The sequence below is a fragment of the Lynx rufus genome, unplaced genomic scaffold (assembly GCF_022079265.1).
Source record: "Lynx rufus isolate CCGP_SWC_20201006 ecotype Redwood Valley unplaced genomic scaffold, mLynRuf1.p SCAF_7, whole genome shotgun sequence".
Lineage (NCBI taxonomy): Eukaryota > Metazoa > Chordata > Mammalia > Carnivora > Felidae > Lynx > Lynx rufus.
The window spans coordinates 46,768,209-46,785,820 of NW_025814889.1; the positions used below are offsets into that span (position 1 = coordinate 46,768,209).

Below are 17,612 nucleotides of genomic sequence, written 5' to 3' on the forward strand. Positions count from 1 at the left end.
TTGTGGCAGTGTAACTAATGATTTTAACCTGACGTCCAGCCCCAGCCTTCAGTCTTAACAGCTCTTAACTCTACTTCCCCAGACATTTTTTAGTTCTTACCTCCTCCAGTCCTTCCTAACCCAATCAATCCTTTACTTACACAACCTAACTTGGACCACCATAAACTAACCTGCCTGTGCCCTTAGTAAGGAATTTGTTTGAGTTAAGAAAGTCTCCAGATGGACTGGCTAACCTCAGGAAGTAGTGAGCTCATCATCCCTGGAAGTGTGAGTCAGGCACTAGTCTGGATGACCCCTTGATAAGGACATTGTAGACAGGAGACAAATATCAAGTGAGTGTGAGGACTAGTTACTTCCAAAGTCTGTTCTAGACCCTTGAGATATGGTATTTCCAATCTTGGACTTTATGGATATTCAATAAATTAAGCAATTTTCCTTGAGTTGCACTCAAGGAAGATTTCTTCTAGAGTTGTACCTTCCAATATGGTAGCCAGAAGCCATATGTAGCTATTGAGCATTTGAATGTGGCTCGTCCAAATTGAGATGTAACTGTGAAATATACACCAGGTTTCCAAGAATTAGTATGAAAAAGAATGTTAAATATCTCAATAATTTTTGTATTGATTACATGTTGAAGTGATCATATTTTTGATATATTGGATCAAATAAAAATATGAACTTTAATTTTATCTGTTTCTTTTCCCCTTTTTTTTAGTGTGGTTACTAGACCATTTTAATTTGCATATATGACTCCCATTATATTTCTGTTAGACATTGCTGTTCTAGACCAACACCTATGATCACTTGAAGCACTATCTTTGAGAGTAGCTGGTAACTTCCAATTGCCATCCTAACTTCCCAACTGAAAGCAAGGCCCAAACTCAGCCTCTGGAAACTTTAAAAAGAATTCTGCCAACACCGAACACCTACTGTTTCATCTTTAACACTTAGTATTGGGTTTGGGCCCAGACTATGGACCTATGGTACAGATATGTCTGATTAAATCTGACTTGATAACAGCTTTCCACATTATGTGAATAGAGAGAGACACTGGGGAATCCAATATGTTAGGAATGATGCTGGGAAGCAATTTAGACCCCAAACAAAGCCTCCACAGGTAACTTTTCACTACTTGTCACTCTTTAGTGGAGAGGAAGGCAGGGGGCAGATGGAGTAAGGTTCTCATTCTGTGGATGTATCTCTAACGGAAGACTTGAATAAATGAAAGGGTGTCCCATATTCTTGGATAGAAATACTCAAGATGATAAAGGGGATAATTAAATGTATGCTTTTATATTAAATTCTGTTAAGTTCTGATTATCCTATTCCATTCCATTGTTCTATTTGTTTATGCACTCAGGACTATATTATTTTAATTACTGTAATTTTATTTCTGGTAACGCTAATATTCTACATCCAACCAGTCCCTTTAATCTGCTTTTTTCCCAGAATTTTCCCAGAATTTGGCTGCTTTTGCTTGACTTTTTTCCTATTTGGTTTTAAAATGAATTTGTCTGGCTGGAAATGGAATTCCTACTAGCATTTAAAAAAAATGGAGTGGGATCCTTATCTCATACTTTATACTAGGATCGATTCCTGAAGGATTAAAGAAGTGTAAAAACTTACACTTTTTTCCTGAAGTGTAAAAAAATGAATTAGAGACACACTAGAAGAAACTTCAGGGGACTTTTCAAAAATATAATCTCAGAGCGGGGAAGGTCTTTCTAGGTATGAAACAAAGCAGAATCTATTAAATATAGTATTGTTAAATTCAATGACATAAGAGTAAAAATGTTCTGTATGGCAAAGGCTTTCAGAGCAAAGTCAGAGACAATGGCTTGGGGTAATAGTTGCACAACAACGTGAATATACTTAATTCCACTGAGCTATGCATTTAAAAAATGGTTAGGGGCGCCTGGGTGGCACAGTTGGTTTAGCGACTGACTCTCGATCTCTGCTCAGGTCATGATCTCACGGGTTGGTTCATGAGATCGAACCCCCACATTGGTCTCTGTGCTGACAGCACAGAGCCTGCTTGGGATTCTTAATCTCCCTCTCTTTCTACCCCTCTCCTGCTTGCACTCTCTCTGTCTCAAAATAAATAAATAAACTTAAAAATAAATAAAAAATGGTTAAAGTGGCAAATTATATGCGTATTTAAATACAGACATACATACATGCATATATACTTACATACACTTCTACAAGCACACACACATACATACGCACACAACTACTGGAAACATTTTAAAGTCTGTCCATGTTCTGTCTAAAAGAATCTCCTACACAGTGTTCTGTGAATCCTTTGTGAGACATGGGTATGGTGGTTGCACTTCAGGTTCTGAAATCAGACTGCTTGGGTTTGAGTCCCAGTTACCTAACTCATTGCCTATAAGACCTTTTGCAAGTTACTTCACCTTTTAAAGTTTCTATTTCTTTGGCTATATCATGAGGATGCATTTACCTCTCTCACAGGATTATTAATCTATTCAGTGGGATAATGTATGGGCAGTACTTACCACAGTACCAGTTATATAATAAATACTAATCATTCCATATATTTATAAACCATATAATTAACAGAGACATCCAGTTCTTATCTTGGATTCTCAAGTAACCATCCATAATCTGCTATATTAACCTTGTAAACATATTTCTCAGTTAAAAAAAAATGTTTATTTTCAACAGAGACAGAGAGAGTGTGCGTGTGAATGGGGGGAGGGACAGAGAGAGAGGGAGAGAGTGAGGATCCAAAGCAGGCTCAGCACTGTCAGTGTGAGCCCCATGCTGCGCTTGAACTCATGAGCCATGAGATCATGACCTGAGTCAAAACCAAGAGTCAGATGCTTAACGGACTAAGCCCCCCGGGCGCTCCTATTTCTCAGTTTTAATTCTCACTTTTTTTTTTTTAAGGTTTTGAATTTATTCGGAGAGAGAGAGTGCACGCATGCACGCACAAGCTGGGGAGGGACAGAGAGAGGGAGAGAGAGAATTTGAAGCAGGCTGGGCACTACCAATGCCAAGCCTGAGCCTGAGCCCGTCATGGGGCTCAATCCTACAAACCATGATGTCATGACCTGAACCAAAATCAAGTCAGATGCTCACCTGACTGAGCCACTCAGGCACCCTGCTGCTGTAACCACTCTTAAGAACAATTTTTTTTTTTAAATGTTTATTTATTTTTGAGACAGAGAGAGACAGAGCATGAATGGGGGAGGGTCATAGAGAGGGAGACACAGAATCCAAAGCAGGCTCCAGGCTCCGAGCTGTCAGCACAGAGCCCGACGCGGGGCTCAAACTCACGGACCGTGAGATCATGACCTGAGCCGAAGTCGGACGCTTAACCGACTGAGCCACCCAGGCGCCCCAAGAACAATTTTTTATGAAGTATTTAATAAACAGAATTAATATATTGCAAAATATAGTTAAAATGGTCAAATTTTTGTTATGTATACTTAACACAATTTTTAAAAAAGCTTAAAAAGTAAGGCATTTGTTCAGTTTAGGGCCATCTCTAATTATCTCAAAAAGGACCTGGTATAGATTTGTTTGTGGTACTAAATCAATCACATACACACACACACATACACACTCACACAAATACAATGGCAAACTGGGAAAATGTTCACAACCCATATACTGAAGGGCTGATTTCCTGATAAATATAAAGTTCCTACAAATCAATGAGAAAAAGCAAACCAACAGAAAAATAAGAAAGGATATAAACACAGTTTTCAGAAAGAGAACAAAAGGCTTTTAAAATATGAGAACATACTCAACTGTAGCTTAAAACTATTGGGATATAAATTACATACAGAATACATAAGTTTAGGCAAATATATTCACAATTAGCATCACTCAGATACAAAGATGGCCATCATCCTTTCTTGATAGTTTAACCTTTGCTTCCCTCCTTTCTATCCAAGGCTGAGTGATTTTTTTTTTTTTCCTGGCTTCATTGGTGACCAGAGAAGCAAAGAGTTTGCATGTGTGGAAGCCATGACCACCTTTCAAATTCAGTGTAAGATTCCTCTCAATCCAAACCTGCTAGTCTTTGGCTTAGTGCCATCACCTTTTTTTGCCCATAGACATTCCCCTGAATCAGCCTCCTTTTTTTTTTTTTTTTTAAACACTATGGCCAAGTGGATTTATTTTATGTTTGCAAGTTTGGTTCAACATTTGAAAATCAATATAACCTACCACATTAACAGTCTAAAGAAAAATCGTAAATCATATCAGTTGATGCAGCAAAAGTACTTGGAAAAATACAACATCCTTCATGATAAAAACTCAGCAAAAAAAGGAATAGAAAACTTCCTAAATTGGATAATGAACATCTCCAAAAATTACCTAGGGCTAACATGATACCTACTGATGACAAACTGGATGCTTTACTACTAAAGCTGAGAGACAGCAAAAAATATTATCTCTTAACACTCCTATTCAACATCATACTAGAAGTTTTGGCTGAGTCAGCCTCTTAAAATGAATACAACCACCTTTTTGACACATTTCATCCATTGCTGCTTTAAAAATTTTTTTAAACGTTAATTTATTTTTGAAAGAGAGAGAGACAGTATGAGCAAGGGAGGGGCAGAGAAAGAGGGAGACACAGAATCCGAAGCAGGCTCCAGGCTCTGAGCTGTCAGCACAGAGCCTGACTCGGGGCTTGAACTCACGAGTTGTGAGATGAACTGAGCTGAAGTCAGACACCCAACCGACTGAGCCACCCAGCTGCCCCCATCCATTCCTGCTTTTAATTTCTATATATCAGCTGGTAATCTGAGCTGATAAGTCATCACCTTAACTGGCTTTTGCTTCAACTTCTCTATTCTCTGAAAAGCTTCAAGCGGAATTTATTATATGATAAAACGCAAAATGTCAAATCAGTAGAGAGAGACTATATTATGGAATAAATGGTGTTAGGTTATAGGGTTATAGCCAACCACATGGGAAAAATGTTAAATCTCTCCCCTGCTCCTCCCCACGGACACACACACACACACACACACACACACACACACACACATACACACACATTATATTTTACATTATATACTGTGGGTTTACTTTTTGATTTAACAATTCATCTTCTACAAGTTTACTTTTGGGAAATAATGACTAAAGATATATTTACCAGAATGACTATTGTGAAGTTATATATTTGATTATAAAAAGAAACAAAAAAGTAAACAACTGAACAACTCCTTAGATATAGGAATGTGGGATTGATTATTTGAATATGGTATATCCAAGAATGACACAGATCGCAGTCATTAAAACACCCCAGGTAGCTTTATCTATGTTAATACGGAGAGTTGTCAATAATATTAAAGCAGGCACAGAGCAATATTTATGGTATGACCTCATTTTTGTAAACAGTTTTTAACAAGAAACAACTATAAACATGTTTCAAATTTGAAAAATAATTATCCTTACAGTTCTTTAATGCAGAATAAGTTTCTCTTTGTCTTAGTCTCTTTTCTCAGACATTGGCGGAGAACAAGCATTTCTATAATGCCTATCCCCTCCTTTTCTGTCTATTTCTGTCTAATTTCAGATATCAGTAAGTCCATATATGAATTATGAGGAGCGTGTGTCTTTGGGTATATGGTTTTCTTTCCAGGGCACACAAACGAGGTATAAATATCATTCCCATTAACTCGGGAATATCTTAACAAACCATGGAAAATTGAGCCAATTCCATCTTTTTTGGCACAAGGGATCCTGTGGGTAACATTATCCCAAACCTCACATTCCTAGATCTTTGGGATTTGGCACACCCAGGGATTCTGCCCGGAATTCAACAGATTAACTAACTCCCTGCCTTAGTTTTGTTATGTAGGACGTAGTGCTCAGGAGATTGTTTTAAATTTCTAGTTTGCTAACCAGACCAATCTTGAGCTGTCACTCTCCATGGGACTGGTTTGAGGCAAATCTTAGGATCTCAGAATACCAGGTATGGAAGATCACTGCATCCAGTGTTCATTTTACAGACGAAAATATTCTAATCTTTGATTTCCTGTAAAGTGGGGAAGTTAAACAAGTTGATTTATAGGTTCCTTCTGGCGCACAATTCTGTGATTTCTGTTTCCTAGTCAGGATCACGTAGTCTATCCCTGCGGATCAGGTTATTTTCCAGGGAAGCTAGAATCCTGATTTTTGGCTGAAAACCACATATTCGCAGGAGTCAAAGGAAGATGCTGGTACAACAGTACAGGCTGAACGGTGGACATTTATTATCTTGCTTCAAAAAAAAGCATGTGATAACTTCATGGTTGCTTAGTGATGCCAAACACTGCTTCATTGTTGCCTGCTAAGGGCCAGGCTCTGTTTTCAGCGTAACAAATGGGAGCATTGCCCTCTTCAGGCTGTTGGAGGAGATGGACAGGGCATCACAGCCATGATTATTACATGCAGTTTAGGTGAGTGTTCTGAAGGATAAGTGTTGTGAAGGGATCTCAAAGATTCTGTCTTGTGCTCCCATGGTTTGAGCCCCATACAAAGGTGTCTAGCTGAGAGAGCAAAGGGGGGCTGAAATCCAAACTCTTTCCCCTAGCCAGCCTGTGTTCACCAAAAAGAAACAAGTCTTGAAAAACCTGTCTCTCCATGAGGGGCCTTCTGTCGTTGGTTGCCATGTAGGATGCTGTAAGTGTTAGAAACAGGGGGCCTAACCTAGTGGTGGTGGCTAGGAAGTCTCTCCTAAGGAAATGACCTTCAGCTGAGATCTGGAGGCTGAGCGGGAGTTAACCAGTCTAAGGAAGGAGGGGAGGAAGAGAGACCCAGGCTGAGCCAGTCCAAAGCTCCAAGGCAGGGAAGGACTTTGAGGAAGTGAAGAAAGGTGCTTGTGGCTGGGAGTGAGTGCTGTGGGGGAGCTGTGGGCAAGTCCAGATGGGCTTTTGAAGGAAGCCACATTAGGAATTCTGGACTTGACTTTAAGAGCAATGGGAAGCCATTGGATACTTGAAGAGACTTGTGCAGCTTCCGTTAAACTTGCTTATTTCCTCATTTTATCTAATTCTGGTCAAAGCCCTTAGTCTTGATCAGGATTATTTCCATAAGAGGTGGGGGGCACCTGGGTGGCTCAGTCGGTTAAGTGGCCGACTTTGGCTTAGGTCATGACCTCCCAGTCCATGGGTTCAAGCCCCACGTCAGGCTCTGTGCTGACAGCTCAGAGCCTGGAGCCTGCTTCAAATTCTGTGTCTCCCTCTCTGTGCCCCTCCCCTGCTCACACTCTGTCTCTCTCTCTCTCTCAAAAATAAATAAACATTAAAAAACTTTAAAAAATTTCCATAAGAGGTGGGAAAGAATGTTTAGGCTTGCACCTTTTTATTTTTTATTTTATTTTTTGGGGGGAGAGAGCCAAGTGGGGAAGGGACAGAGAGAGGGAGGCAGGATCCGAAGGAGGCTTTGTGCTGACAGGCTGACAGCAGCAAGCCCAATGTGGGGCTGGAACCCACGAACTGTGAGATCATGACCTGTAGGCTTGCACCTTTATGGTTCTCTGTGATGCTGTTTAAACATACACCATATAAAACACATTTTAAAACTGGCTTCAGGGGCACCTGGGGACTCCCCTGCTCGTGCTCTGTCTCTCTCTCTTTCTCAAAAACAATAAACATTAAAAACAAAAAACCAAAAAAACCCCTGGCTTTGGGGCGCCTGGGTGGCTCAGTCAGTTAGGCGTCAGACTTCGGTTCAAGTCATGATCTCACGGTTTGTGCGTTGGAGTCCCGTGTCAGGCTCTGTGCTGACAGCTCGGACCCTGGAGCCTGCTTTGGCTTCTGTGTCTCCCTCTCTCTCTGCCCATCCCCCACTTGCTCTCTCTCTCTCCCTCAAAAATAAATAAATATTAAAAGAAAAATCCTGGCTTCAGTAAATGAAGGGGACACGAAGTCCTGGGACCATCAGGGGGGGTACTGGCCACAACTAATATATTGCAGCTTCAATGCAGGACTCTTCCCCTCCTCCTGGAAAATACTATGGCCTGCTGTGGGTCTTTAAATGATGGAGCTGAAGAAGTGAATCTCGCCACTTTGCCTCCACCCACTAGCTGCTTGTTCATCTTGCCTCCTCTTCTCACGGAAGCTGGTTGCCTGACTTGTTTTGGGTGCCGGCCCATGTTTTGCCCTTTGCCGGTACAGGTGGTGTGAATCTTCTAAGCAGGTGAGCTTTCTTCAAATAGCTCAACAGTTTTTGTCTTCCATTTTTACTGGGCGACTGGATTGAATGTTTACAAATAATTTGGCCGAGGGATTCACCATTTATTTGGTTTTGGAAAGAGACTTCAGAGGAGAGATGATAAAAATGGACAGCCCATGGAGTTGGGTTGTTGTTGTTGTTTTTTTTTTTTTTTAACTGAAGCTTAGGAAAAGAGAGACCTCTGCTGGCTAAGCCGATAGAACCACCTGCATTCATTCGGTCTGCGACCCAGCAAGAAGCTGTCCCTTAAGCTTGTGCGAGGGGGGTTCGCAAATTCACTGCTCCCTGTTCATTTCCTCAGCTGTCAACTCAGGTGTTTTTGGAGTGAATCTAAGTGACCTGTAATTCCCAGCCCCAGTCATGGTTGTTTCGGTTTCAGTCTCTAGGAAGAGGGTCGGTCTTCCATACTGCTCGAAAACAAAAGCTCTAAATAGCAGCACCAGGGAGCACCCGGGTCTGAAATCACTCCTACACCTTCTCTTTGTTTCCTTTCTCTTCTCTGCCCTTCACCTCCCTGCCTCCCCTCTGCCAGGAAAACAAATCTTCACTGAAAAGGGAGCAGCCGTGATGGAGAGAGAGGAGGAAATAACCGCTTATCTGTAGCATATCCTCCACTGAAGATTGTGGCTGGGGGCCCAGAGGTGGGGTTATATATATACCTGAGCAGCGCTGGGAACCCCGTGGATAGTGGAGTGGAGCTCCATCATCAGTGGGACACCCGTTACTCCGCTGAAGAAGGTAGAGGGTGGTTATATGGGAGAAGGAAGTGGGGGGAATCGTCTCCTTGAGCCCCTGGTTTGTCAGCAACAACAACGATGATGAGTGCCTATCACGTGCCAGGCCCTGGGCCAAGCATGTTACATACCTTAATTCTGCTTCTTGCTTTGCCTCTCTCTTTATGATTTAAAATTTTTTTTTTAACATTTATTTATTTTTGAGACAGAGAGACGGAGCATGAACGGGGGAGGGGCAGAGAGAGAGGGAGACACAGAATCGGAAGCAGGCTCCAGGCTCTGAGCCATCAGCCCAGAGCCCGACGCTGGGCTCGAACTCACGGACCGTGAGATCATGACCTGAGCTGAAGTCCGACGCTCAACCGACTGAGCCACCCAGGTGCCCCCTCTCTCTTTATGATTTTAAAGCCCTCTTTCTCTAGAAAAAAAATTAAAAATAGGTAAAGAATTTAGGACAAAGCCTGCATAAAAATAATAGCTATGTGTGTGTTTGCCATTTTATTAGTATTTTTTCGACTCTGGAGTATCCACCGCCCCCCCCCCCCCCAGCCCCCGCAAAGGAGAAGAGGCCTTCCCTGTGCTGACTGGGCTAAGTCCTAAGCTCACATCCAAGATGACACCTCGGGCCTGTGGTACAGAGCAGCAAAAGGGCCTCTTTGGTCTGGCGCTTTGTTTCCAACATTGGTTCCACATCCCCTCTTCCCACACGTCCTGTCTTCCTCTGTCTAACCTGCTCTTGCTCCTTAAACACTCATTCTCCTAGATTTCAACGGCCTTTTCCGGATGGGCTGAAGTAGGAGCTCTTACTATCAAGTAACGTTCACTTTAACGCTGTTGGGGGGACCTTGAATCATCTGGTTCAAGCCCCTCTTTGGGGAAAATTGAGGCCCAGAGAGGTTGTCGGCTGCCCAAAGTTACCCAACTGGGGGGGGGGGGGCTGAAGCAGGACTGGAACCCAGAGCTGGGGTCTTGATGCGGCACCCCTTTTATGACACCCACGCCGTCCTTGCTGTCCATCGTGCAGGAGATGGTTTTTGACTTTACTTTCTGCTTCTCCTCTCTGGTTGCCTGTCAGCCACCCCCTTTTCTAAGGGGTCCACTCCTTCATACCGCACAGGGCCAACCCGGGGCCAATTAGTACAGCCACCTGTCGGCCGGCCGCTCCAAGCAGCCCCGGGGCAGTTTCCCTCCCTCCCCTAAACTAACCTCTTCTGTTTGCACCTTGTTAGTGCAGTAACAAATCACTTGACTCACATTTACCAAGTGACATTCATGGACCTTTTACCCTGCTCTGAAATGCCTATTGATTTTGGCATTCCTGTGCTGCTAGGTAGTCTCGAGTTATATTTCATGCGTGCTTTAAGTTTGTGTGTGTCAGAAGTTGCCTTTACTTATTCTAACGCTCTCTGATTCCTCAGCATAACACAGTGCCTTTGACTGGAAACATAGTCTCTTAACCCAACAGAATAAATCTCTAACTCTGGGAATTTTAGTACTGTGGAAAGCCAATTATATAGCTATTTTAAAGCGGGGTGTCCTCTCTTAAGAGTTTCAATCTGTGCCTTATAGTTTCTAATATGGTGCCCTGGGTCTACTTGTTAACATTTGCCAAAGTTTTCTAAGTGATAAATCGCCCTACTTGAGTACTGCCGTAGAAGTTGTTCATTCATGGGGCTGGCAGTTATTTAAAGAGTGTTCCTGAAGTATGCTGGACTGCGTTAGGCCCCTGAAGGCATTTGAAAAAAAGTTTTCGACATCTGCGGCATTTGAGAAAAAGTTTGACATCTGCCCGTCCATCCCCTTCTGGCTGCCTAGAGGGTGGATAAGATGGATGCAACTTGAGGAGGCATCCTTTGTTTCTGAGGATAGAAGGTGCATTGTGGAGCACAAAGATACAGGAACTGTAGGCGATGCCACACCAGCTCTGTACCGCTTATCTCCCGAATTCCTCTAAGTAAAAGAAAAATACACTTTTATCTTGTTTAAGCCACTATTATTTCTGGTCTCTGTTACTAGCTGCCAAATGCAAATCTTAACTGATATAGAAGTCCTTGAGGATTTTTGAGCAAGGGATTGATTCTGATTGGTAGCTATGCAAGAGCTAGATTTGGGGGGTGGGGGTTGTTCCGGGCCATACAGAGAGATAAAGTTGGCTTGGCAGGTGGGGACGGATAGTTGGGGAGGCTTTGAATGAGGAGAATACAGATCTTGCACAGGGTCATTGATTTCGTTTTTTTCCCCCAGGACACCTCTGCTGAACTCCTGTTCTATAGCTGTTATTTAAATATGTAGTTACTGAGTGATTTGCATTGTGCTATCGTCAGGTGGCCTGAAAGCTAGGGAGATTGAGAAGATGGGTATTCTTTGTGTTCTAAAAAGGAGCAGGCAAAAGCTGGCACAGGAAAAGAGTATCAGTGTTACAGTAAAGTGAAGTTACTATGTTTTCTGAACTCCTGCAGAATTTTTAAAGGAAAGGAACTTTTGTTACACGGGACTGTCTAATCAAGATACATTTGAAATGTATCCTTTCCTGGGGAGCAACTGTAAGTAATATTTAAAAAATATATCTTGGAGTAACTTGCAGGGTAGAGATACATTTCATATGCTAAAAATTTCCAAAAGGGGAAAATCTATTAACTTACTCTAAGCTTCACATCACATCTTCCTAGTGAACTTTTCATCTTCAGGTTGGGCAGATAATTTCACATCTTTTAGAAGCCATTTCATTCTTGTTTAAAAGGCTTATAAAAATATAATAGTATAGCTGTAATAGAGCATAGCGTTCCTGTGAACTAGATGTGCTAACTTAGTATCTAGGTCTCTGTTTCCTTGAAAATGGGTTGGCCGTTCCAAAGTTCCTTCCAAACCCGGCTCAAACAGGTAATTGGAAGCTTACTGCAAATTTCAAGGTCCCTTAAGGCACTGGCCTTCAGTCTTTCTCTCCCTGCACATAGAAAGGCAGATGTGCCCAATGTTACCTGAAAATCCTTGTTCATTAATTATGTCTCCCTGCTCTTTCCTTCATTTGGAAAAAAATACATTAGAATGCAAGTAACTGAATACATTAACTGACTACATTAGAGTGCAAGTTCAGGTTGTACCTGAACTATCTGTTGCAAACTTCATGCCAGCTCATTTTTAATAGTATCTATGATTGTCCCTCGTTCATAGTGGGAAAAAATAGGGAAAAAATGATTGCAAATATTAGGTTTTGATTTATACCTCCCTGAAGTGCCTAGGTTGAATTTTGCACATAGGCAAAACAATCCCCAATAGTCCGATAAGCAGACGTTCTCTCCCTACAGATAGATAATAACAGGAACCAACTTTTATGGAGCACTCAATGTGTGCTAAGCCACTTATCTACATTTTTTCCTTTTAACCCTGACAAAAATTCTGAGAAATAGCTATATCAATGAGGAAACTGAGTTTCTGGAACTAACTCTTGCTCACCATCACATTAAGCAGCTGAACGAGGGCTCAGATCTAGGTCTCGCTGACTCTTCTGACTCTCGCCTGGGTTTAGAGGCTGTCCTGTTATTCTTGTAAATAATCTCAATGAGAACAAGGCCAGCTGGCTCAGTGTGACACTCGATCCCAAATCATTCTCTTTCACTTTCTGCCAGATTGGAAGACTGTATAGTGATTAAATATTTCTGGCCAGCAATGTCTTGCCATTTATGGAAAAATGATACCCCCTAATCTTTAATAATTGTTTCATTAAGAACAAAAACAAAGCTCCTGCTAAACTTTGGAATGACTATAGGAAAATCTTAGTACTTCTTGCACCTTAGTCTCCCTCTCTCCTCGGCAAGGAAAGAATAGTATCGTTTTCCAAAGTTGCTTTAGGAAGAAGACAGAGGATGCTACTTAGTTTTGATCAGTAGACTTTTTTTTTTCTTTTTTTTTTGTGGCAGGCTACAACTACCATGGGACATTTTAAGGTTAGGAAACCCCTTCTTAGGGGATAAGGCCATTTTATGGTAAAAGAGGCCCGGAAGGCCTAAGGAGGGAGGTTATTATTAAAGCATGAGCTTGCCTCTGAAGATCCATATAGATTCTGGTGTTTCTCCAAGGCCACCTTGCGAGTTAGGTAGGAAGACATGATCCAAGGCTTTATATTTGCTAAACTTATTTGTGTTAGGTTCCTACCTCCTATCTCATTTGCCTGGGAGGGGAGGGGGGCCCGCCCAACTTGTTTTGGGGGAAGTGTAGCAAGATAAGAGCCAAGTTAAGTTAGCTAATTTGTTAATTTGGTGAGAGGACTCTGTAAAAAGATCATTTCATGGGGTGCCTGGGTGACTCAGTCGGTTAAGTGACCAACTTCATTCAGCTCAGGTCATGGTCTCACGGTTTGTGAGTTTGAGCCCTGCATGGGGCTCTGTGCTGACAGCTCAGAGCCTGGAGCCTACTTCCGATTCTGTGTCTCCCTCTCTCTCTGCCCCTCCCCTGCTTGAGCCCTGTCTCTCTCAAAAATAAAATAAAATAAAATAAAATAAAATACCCTTAAAAAATTTTTAAAAAGGCCATTTCATTTGTGTGGATAAGAAGCTCTTAGGGTGGTTTTCTTGTCCTTTGGGTTTTGAAGGTAATTTTGTAAAGAATAATTAAGCCTTAGGTTTTCTTTTGAGCCTGAGAGGTAGGTCCTGGGAAAGCCAGTTGCTTCGTGGATGGGAATATACCCACAGCTGGGGGTGGGAGTGGGTTGGGTGGGCAGAGGTAGATCTGATTAGCTGAAGTCTATGGTCTTCCTCAATGAGCCACCACAGACTTGTAGGTGGGGTCGTCATCTTCACGTCACGATGTCTAGGCTAAGCTTACGAGGGAAAGGAATAACCTCCCCACAAGGTGGTCGACATGAGCCACTGAAATAATGTATCTGAGAGTGCTTTATAAAAACATTGTTATAATGTGTGGAAATGGTGGCTAAAGGAAGTGCTTCAAAACGTCAGCTATTATTAATGAGAGTGTAATTCAATATTAGGTCTAACTGGACACAGCTGATGTATACACACATGGGGCAACTTTTCAAAATATATCCTTTCCTTACCTGTTCACAGATATTCCTCACCATCCATTCTCATTCCTCCCTGCTTTCTCCCCTTTGCATAGTATATTCATATAAATACATTCATCCATTCCGTTTTAGCAGCTGGAGTGTGAGTGTGGTTTCCTTAGTTGCTCTGCTGTGTGTGAAGCGAACACTGACTACACATTATTCTTTACTCCAGGAAGGCTGGGAACAATTCAAAGCCAAGGGCATGTTGTAACACTACTTAATAATCTGATGTCACATGGCCCATTCTCTGAATAATAGGTATGTTTTCTTTAGGGCTGGTGTCTTAGACCTGCTTCCTAGGGCAGAGCCTCATTACTAAGCACAATATTTCTTAATTAATCAAATGAGAACCAGGCCATGTTGGTATGATGTCACTGCATTAGTGCTTGGCATAATTTCTTCTCTGGTCATCTGGCTGAATCATTAAGATAGCTAACATAACTGTAGGAACAATGGCTCTCACACCTGGTATGAGGAAGAATTACCTAACGTAGCTTTGAGGATGCTCATTTGCACAAAGTTCTGGAAAATGTCGATATGGAAAGAAGTTCTGTGTCAGTTTTCTTTTCTTTTTTTCTGCGTCTGTTTTCTTTTACCTTCCTTCTTCCAATAAAAACGTATTAAGCACCTACTGTATGCTAAGCATTAGGTATAAAAAAAAACCATCCCTGCTCTCAAGCCCTTAAGGAGCTCAAAGGTGTGTGTGTGACCACAGTACAATAAGTTATGAACAATGAGATAGGTTAGCATAACCTTCTGTGAGCATACACATGGGAGAGGGCAGCTCTGGGAAGGCTTTGCAGAGGAGATGTTGTGTTAACTATTGAAGGATAAATAGAAATTTGCGGAGCCCAAACCCAACAAACAAGAGTAGCAGAAGGGGTATCCATGTGGCTGAACAAAATCTACAAAGGCACCAAGGCGTGGAGGAAGGTGATTGGGACGTACGATGTATAGTCTGCTAATACCCATAGTAGTCTTGTCATAGTCTGGTGTTACCAGTGCACGGATGCACAGTTTACAGCAGCAGACATTTTTGTGGACCTGCTCCTGAGGTGTCTCCACAGCTGTGGTAATCATCCGCTACAATCTGGTTTTGGCAGGCCACAACTGTTTTCCCTCTGCTTCATGGTGTGGAATTCTGGAGAATCAGTAGAGCACTTCTCGGTCACTTCTCCGTGTGGAGATAGACATGAGGGAAGCTCTGAACCCTGAATCAGCTACCAGTTGCCTACCGCCACGAGATGGGAGATGTGCAGAGAGTAGACTCCAGGATAAAATTACTTTATTTGAATTCATTTGAATGACCTGTTCTGGTAAATCATGCTAGATTTCAAGAGTTACACCAGCTCCTTTTACCTAGACTAAGGTCGAGCTTAAGTGGCTTCCTCCGTCTCTTTTCTCCTGTGCTTCGATCTATTTCCTACCGACTGCCTACAACCGAGCCTTCCCCAGAAGTACAAGCAGGCCCTGGACCATCTTACTCTGGGTGTGGAAGGATGCACAAAAGGGAGGTATGACAAGTGACAGGTTTAAGATAGGAAAAGCCATGATGGATTGAGTGGTGTGGAGAGAACAGCCAGAGGAGTCTCATGGCTCCCAGGTATGGTCTTACTCAGTATGGCCGTTGCGTTCAATCATTGGCTGGAGGCAGCCTTGGGAAGCATGGCCTCAGCACAAAGTCAAGTGTGGGTTTCAGGTGACTGGCTTGAGGACTCCCCAGTGGCCTTGCTGAACTTTCTTTACAACCGCACCGCGATCCAAGACACTTTCACTCAGCCTTCCTTCCTTCCCGCTCTCCTTCACTCAAGGTCAGATATGCATCATGGTTGGACAGCTTCCCCAACTTCTCTTGGCTCCTCTTCACTTCCTCTACAGATGTTTCCCCTGGTAAATGTCTTGCATGTCTAACTATATTTTGGTGGCTCCTTTTTGGAGGACCTGGAACAATACTGCACGGGACGAGCAAAGGAATGCTGATTTTAGTTCTATGCTCTTTACTGCTGAGATTCACCAGTAGGAAAATGTATTGCTTTGATCAAAGTTTTAAAAGAAAAGGGAGAACAGAAAGTGTGCCAATAAGGCAAGAGAAAGCTGTTGAAAAGGATTAAAGTTCAATAAAATAGGGACAATAAGGAATGAGATACAAGAAGATGCAATGGTTTAAAAATATTTGAATGAGCATGACGTGGAGGAAGGTATAATAAAAATGCAATGTCACGTGGGGTCACCCCCCCCAACCAAGGTCTGTTTAGTGGGAGTCACTAGCCTTCACTTGTTCCTGTTTGAGTCTCAGTCTTGGGCTTCTGGAGCTTACTAGCTCACTCTTGTATAATAAAAACCCTCTTTCACAGTGTCAATTCAGTAACTAAAATTGTCCAGTTTGATGCTTAATCAAAATTCAATCTTCAGGGCGCCTGGGTGGCTCAGTCGGTTAAGCGTCTGACTTCGGCTCAGGTCATGATGTCGTGGTCTGTGAGTTCGAGCCCCGCGTTGGGCTCTGTGCTGACAGCTCAGAGCCTGAAGCCTGTTTCAGATTCTGTGTCTCCCTGTCTCTCTGACCCTCCCCTGTTTATGCTCTGTCTCTCTCTGTCTCAAGAGAATAAATAAACGTTAAAAAAAATAAAACAAAAATAAAACAAAAAAACTCAATCTTCATTCAAGTGAAAAAGTTTTCTTCTCCTTACCTATTGACCAGGACAAGAAAGATTCTACGGCCTCTTCAATTCTAGACAAAATTGGTACTCTGTCTCTTCTGCTTCATTCTGTTTGCCAAAGCAAGTCACATGGCCAGCCCCGAAGGTAAAATCCAAGGAAATATACTTATTCCTGAGTCAGAAAAACTGAAATTACATGGTAAAGTGTGTGGGTAGAGGGAAAAGCAAAAGTTAGGGCTAGGAATTCAATCTCCCGTAGTACTAAGGGGAGAAAGTCTCCAATTAGCTATGCGTGGCACCTGTGTTCATCCCTTGACCATTCCCTGTGGCCAGGGTGGGACATGGTAGTATGATTGGCAGCTACAATAGGACTACGTGCTTGATGTGAGTAAGAAGAACTGTTTCCCCAAAAGAAGGAGATGCTAATCCAGGAAGAAAGGAGGAGGCTAGAAACAGAACAATTCTACTCCCATGCTTCCCATGCCTTGGCTTCTTAGCCCTTATAATCACTCTTTCACATAGGTACTCCTAAGATCCTTTTTTTTTTTTTTTTAAATGTTTATTTTTGAGAAAGAGAGAGAGCAGGGGAGAGGCAGAGAGAGAGAGGGAGACAGAGGCTCCCAAGCAGGCTCTGCGCTGACAGCTGAGAGTGCAATGTGGGGCTTGAATTCACAAACCGTGAGATCATGACTTGAGCTGAAATCAAGAGTTGGTCGCCTAACCCACTGAGCCACCCTAATATCCTTTTTATAGCTGAGAAAATTGATGTTAAGAGAGGTTATGTAACTTGCTCAAGATGACCCATCTTGAATGATAGAAATTTTGGATTAAAAAAATAGCTTTAGGAACTCCTGGGTGGCTTAGGCGGTTAAGCAACCGACTCTTGATTTTGGTTCAGGTCATGATCTCATGGTCAGGAGACTGAGTCCTGTGTCTGGCTCAGAACAGAGCCTCGTTGGG

At 42.4% G+C, this 17,612-nt stretch overlaps 1 protein-coding gene across 11 annotated transcripts in view; it reads left to right on the forward strand.

The window, feature by feature from the left end:
- APOLD1 (apolipoprotein L domain containing 1) overlaps positions 1-17,612 on the forward strand; it is a 59,785-nt gene that overhangs the window by 4,329 nt on the left and 37,844 nt on the right. For 4 of the 11 annotated variants that reach the window (XM_047064877.1, XM_047064875.1, XM_047064882.1 and 1 more), the window contains exon 2: positions 16,694-16,797. The exons of 4 other annotated variants lie outside the window; for them this stretch is intronic. The gene's annotated coding sequence lies outside the window, so the exon portion shown is untranslated. Of the gene's footprint in view, positions 1-7,954; positions 8,167-8,734; positions 8,941-16,693; positions 16,798-17,612 lie in introns of all 11 variants that reach the window. 3 more of the 11 variants (XM_047064876.1, XM_047064878.1, XM_047064883.1) reach the window with 3 other exon arrangements.